This window comes from Centruroides vittatus, unplaced genomic scaffold (assembly GCF_030686945.1).
Source record: "Centruroides vittatus isolate TY-2023 unplaced genomic scaffold, ASM3068694v2 contig_424, whole genome shotgun sequence".
Taxonomy (NCBI): Eukaryota; Metazoa; Arthropoda; class Arachnida; order Scorpiones; family Buthidae; genus Centruroides; species Centruroides vittatus.
The window spans coordinates 19,866-25,929 of record NW_027122230.1 but is presented as its reverse complement, the minus strand read 5'-3'; the positions used below and the strand labels follow the sequence as shown (position 1 = coordinate 25,929).

At 32.9% G+C, this 6,064-nt stretch overlaps 1 long non-coding RNA gene across 1 annotated transcript; it reads right to left on the bottom strand.

Moving 5' to 3' along the window:
* Positions 1 to 2,708: 2,708 nt before the first annotated feature.
* Positions 2,709 to 5,369, bottom strand: LOC136976771 (uncharacterized). The gene is made up of 3 exons (XR_010880980.1): positions 5,034 to 5,369; positions 3,612 to 3,778; positions 2,709 to 3,237 (listed from the first exon to the last, which is right to left on the bottom strand). It is a non-coding gene; the product is annotated as an uncharacterized lncRNA (long non-coding RNA).
* Positions 5,370 to 6,064: the final 695 nt, after the last annotated feature.

Here is a 6,064-nt window from a genome sequence, read left to right as displayed (position 1 = left end):
CTTTTAATATTTATATTACTTTAGCTTTTGGTATTTATAATTAAATTTATTTAGAACATGCTGCGTGTCTACAACAATGAATAAGTAAATAATTTACGTAAACAGCTAAATTAACTGTAAAAATGTGTTTTGTCTAATTATAAGTAGGAAAATGTTCACGAATACTTTCTTTCTTACCTTTCTTCTTCCTCGGGTTATGAATTTAATATTATAGTTTTGTGGCCAGATGGCCGAGCGGTCAAAGTGGCAGCCTACCGCTCTGGGGGACGGGTCGAATAATCTGCAGGAATTTTTCTGGGGGTGGTCCGTCCGGATATGTCGGACCCCATCCCTCACCACCCGGTCGCCTCATTGTGGGCCTGGCCGAACCCATAATGGGCTTGCAAAAAAAAGACCCTCTTAGTGCCAACAGGGCGAAAAGAGTTAAAAAAAAAAAAAAAAAATGTGGATTTCATCGGTTTCCAGTCGAAGATCATTGTCATGAAGCATGCAAACATACAATAGCCATAAAAGGTAAAAAAACAAACTTCTTGTTCAAAAAGTTCGTTTTCAACGTAACTAATAATGGTGGGTATAACACGTGGTATAACCTGACAACGAGCGAGTCTACACAACCGTTATTAGAGGGCGCCGATATCACCGAGAGACGAATTTAACAATAGAGTTTACTATTTACATGCTTTGGTGGACGGAAATGAGTCTAGAAGCACCTTCTAGCACGTTCAGGGACAGTCTGTACGACAAGTGACGCCAAAGAGCGGTGGAACCACGACGCATGAAGTTCCGTTTCCAATTCTTTCATTTTAATTCTAAATTCCTCTCCCAGATGACAGTACAATACTGTATGTTATCTTTATACTACCACATATTTTCAACCGGATGGAGCTTTTCTAATATCTATTTTATGCATATTTTTTCGCCTTTTATTTTAATTTATTTTTATTATTATTTTTCTTAAAATTACTGTTTAGTCCGAATTGATTTTTTCGAACGTCTGTGGTAAAAATTGATTTTTTAAAAACATTTTTAAAGTGACAGATGTAAATTTACCAAAGAGAGACGTAAAATAGTAGATTACAGTACGTCTTACCGATGCTCCCTAAGCCCGGTGAGAAGGTTTCGGAAAGTTTTACACATTTAAATAAACCGGAAGGAAAAAAGTGGTCCAACGGAAACATTAATAAGAAAGAATAATTCCGTGGTAGTAGTTAATCGTAGTCTAGTAGAAATTGTATTATAGTAGCACTCCCGGCATGTTTTTGAGCAGGTGAAGGGAAGAGGCGGGCGAAACAGACGGTTTGACCTAAGGGGAAAAGAGGAATTACGACTACGGACGTGTTTTGTCCGACGAAACCGGCGTGATCTTCAGTTTATTCGACCGGAGGATAACCGGTGGTTAGACAAAGCAAATAAAGGCAATTAGTTGTTTTTACAGACGGGACTTTTATTACGAAGAACCAGGTAATGCGCTAAAAAAAAAAAAAAAAAAAAAAAAATGCAAATTGCGGAGAAGGAAGACGAGAAATCCGACAGCATTAAGCGACTTAGCCCTATATCTGCGGCGATTTTCTCGCCGTAATTCCCAGTTAAGTGTAAAGTCCGATATCCAAATTTAAAAAGTAGGTCTAATTCGTTAAACGAGACTCCACTCAAATTATTAATAGAAATATATATATAATATATATATATATATATATATATATAAATTAATGCTTTACGGAACTGATAAATTTTCTGGCCGTTGATCGTCGATAAAATATATTCTGTGCCGACGCGGCCTAAGAATTGAGAAAATGCATTGATAAGGATGCAGGTTTATATCGGCTACTCCGGCAACCAACGTCGGCAATTATCTCGAAATTGTATTATACAAAACCAGCTTTTTTATATTGGTTGAAAATAGCGCTCGACTTTATAAATAATTAAGTTATTTTAATTATTTGAAATAATAAAATTTATATGCCTATATTTTTGTTTTGGTAACACTGAATTGTTAAAAACAACGAAGCATAATAAGCGTAATAATATTTTTACGGCGAACTGTCGTTTAGACATTACGCCGCGTATTTTAGTCGTCGATTAAACCAATATTTTACCTATTGATACAATTACGGTGAAACCTGTCTAAAATGGAACTCGAATAAAAGATTTTTTACGTAACTAAGACGAACGAAGCACCGTCAGCTCGCGCTCTAATTACTCGAAATTTGTATAGTATTATAAATAAAATACTGTACAGAAGATACAAAAATGTTTTCATTTCCGTCCTTTCCAATACCAGAAACTATCAGTCTTCCCTAGCAGAGACGATCTTTTGTTGTAGACTACGACTCATCTACAATATGTAAAACAGTTAAAAGGTCGTCTCTACTACGAAAGATTGTTCCTGGTGTTGGAGAGGGCGGAAATGTTGTATCTTCTGTATTGTATATATATTGTAAATATACCGTCTGCCATTTTTAAAGTGTAGGCCCTATAACATTAATTCATCGTAATTTATTAATTTATGGTGCTCCTCGCCACAAATTAATGTAGTCGTAACTGAAATCATCCTACAACTATTGATAGATTCTTGACTGATCGGTTTATACGCATATCCAATTACTCTAATTACTTCGCATGGTGTGAAGATAGATTAAGTAACTATATTAACTGTGATTATAAGAATTTTTATTAAACGATTGAATAAAACAATATTGTTTTTTGTTTTAATTTTATTTTTTATTAATCAGTACGAAGCTAATTCCGTATACAAGAAATACCTCCCGCACAAACAATATAACAATTCCTTTAAAAAAGCATACAATACAAGCATTAAGAACATAATTTTGATGGAAATATTTTAAAACGAAGTTTTAAATAATATAATAAAAATACAGATCTAACGGCGTGTTTTTATTTTAGCTTCTTGTAGATTTTTAAGGATTTTTATCACCCGTTATTAAGTCGGTTCTAATTAATTTCAATAAGAAAAATTTATTTTCGAACAAACAGTCATTTCTTCTTATTAAATATATTCTCCGATTATGGCGAATTTGATCGGAGGAATACGATTAATCACCGAAATTCAACCCCAACAACCGGGGTATTCCCGTATTTTAAATAGCCTAAATAATACTTCAAAATACGTATTTCATCTCTTTCATAATTCTAAAATTGATTAAAACAATTAAAGTAGACGATCCACACCATCCACATATATGTCACCCTGCGACTACTGTTACTAAATTTGTTTGGCTAAATAAAAGATAAAATACGAAATTAGTTATTAAAAAAATATTTAAGTTGGCAAATATATATTAGATACAGTATAACCTCGATATAGCGCACTCTCAAATAATGATACCCTGGTACAGCGCCAACGACTTTTCATCACAAATATTAAAAAACGGCTTCTTCAATAGTCGTAACTTATCGAACGTAGGACTTTGCCCGGCAAGCCACATTTAAATTACGACGTTAAATTTAAATTTGTGTTTAAACTCCATTATTATACGTTATTATTATCGTTCCGAATTGTTTAATTTAACGCCACACTCGATTTAGTCCCGATTTCGTAGGTAAACAAACGGTGGCGCTAAATCGAAGTCGGAGCGGGTATTATCACTTACTTGAAATCGCATATTACGCAATATAAACAACAATACAGAGGTACGGCGATGGGTTCCGACGAAACGGGACAGAAGAGGCAAAATAACTGCATAAATCCGAGACCCGGTTCGATAAAACAATGAAGCAGACATAACACGACGGCAAACGAGACAAATACTTTCATATTCTATAAACAACACAAAAAATCATTAAAATAAACATTTTGAATCTTCTCAAATTATAAGAGTAACGTTATAATTAAAGTCACACGGAATGATTTAATACGCGGTATTTGTCATTTTATACTAAAATTTCGTGCTTCGAATCTAGAATTTGCCACGAAAAAATTAAATTCGATCCAGAAAAGTAAGCAAAAGGCAATAAGGACAAGAAATAAAATAAAAATTTTCAAGTTTTCTAAGCATTTTAATAAATATTTTTGCATTCATCCCTACGAAATAATTACTTAATACCATATATAAAATGACAATAATTTTACAATAAACGTAATAAAATTAACAAATTTAGTTATGGGTCATATTGTTAATAAAGACGGTGTTATAACTTTAAAATTTCAATTTAATACTTATTATTGTATATTAACCAACGCTCGAATAGAGGAGACGACATTCGGCTGGTACTGTAAGTCACGATACAGCTACGGCACTAAACAGAGGCCAGTTTCCCAGAAAAGTCTTCCAGCCAGACACCTTGCCCGGACGTATCGTGAGATCTCATTCCACCCTTTTCGACATACACGTGGAAAAGGTGAACAAAACCCTGGAAACTGCACCCGCCAACCGCCGTGGACGTTGGGTAGTTGTCCAGCCAGTCACTTCTTTAAATGCCAAGCCTCTTAAAATTAAACCGATCGTATTAAAAGGTTAGAACAAATTTTCTTCGAATGACTGAAGTAATAAATGATTTAGGTAGCGACGATGCGACAACCTCGAAATTTAAAAATGAATTGCAAACGATGGTATTAAAATGATACCGGTTACTCGATAAACAGTTACCAGATACAACGCTTCGCTTGGGCTTATAGATGTAGGAAATATGAAATCCGGGTTAAATACTGTATTTCATTTTTGTTTTGTTGAATTTAAATAAATAATTCTCTATTTCTCCCTTTGTTTGTCAACGACTCGGAAGTTTTTATTAACGAAACATCGAATTTATTCCAGAAACTTTTTGTAATTAAAATTTACGTTTAAAACTTAAAAATTATCTTAAATAAATTATAGCTTTACTCTGGAAAATTAGTTACCAAATATTAACTCGGTCCGTTACTTATTCTAAAAACATTGTCAAATTAGAGTAAACGTAGAAATACTATTTATATATTATGTAATGTGTAATTTTTCATCCATCTTTTGCAATTGATAAATATTTAAATTTTAATACACTTAAAAATATAAAGTAAACAAATAAAAACGCTTTACCTTTTAATACTTTAAAATTTCGAATATTTATCTGAAATTATTTTACCGTTCGTAGTCGATGTACAGTACTTTGTATAAATCTGATATACTTTTTCCCGCTTAAAGCCTCTTTGTTATTTTGAATTTTTATTTTAATTCGTATATAATGACGTGTTACATAAAAGGAATTAATATAGAAACATTTAACACCGCGGGGTGTCGACGATAGCAGATTAACGAAGTAGGAATCGGGCAAAATACAATCAACGAGAAAGATCCACAAAATATTCACCGATACTAATTTTAAAATTCGTCGAATTTTAGTACAAAAGAATAATATTTGCCGACGTAAACAAATATTATTAAGTATATTTAATAATATTATTAAATAAAGAGTATTAGCAACAAGTTAATTGAACAAAAATAAGTTTAAAATGCATTCAATGGAATTCTTTTATATAATAAATTCAATTTATCGGCATTGAAAGTATGTTAATGTTGATACTTTTACCGGGACAATATGATAATTTTATTACAAATCACGTGACATTGACATTTATGCTAACAATAACGAAGTAATAAATAATTTGTCCGTATTTGTAGATAAATATATATTTCCTGTTTACATAATTGTAGAAATGAATGGCGCCAAAGTATTTTACTTTTCACGCTAACATAATTTTAAATTCCAATGCAAAATTCATTTAAATGACTTTTTTCCTACGAATTTTTCTGAGTATTTCTACACCTGGGCAATTGATGCTATTAGATTTTGGAGGTTAAAGGCCGAAGAGATGGGGAATAGAAGGGGAACGCTTTTCGAATCTCGAATGGGATCGGACTTGGTGCAGAATAGGCCAAGTACAGTACATATAATATAAACATGTAAATTATATGAGCCCTCAGAAGGGAGTCGTTTTACTCGTTAGATATATGAGCCCGTTACTGGAGTAGTGAATACACAAAAGACAACGTTTCCTAGGCCTCTGTATTCGCTCTAGGTGCTCTTAGAGCGAATACAGGTCTATGACCTTCGCATAAACTAAAAAAAA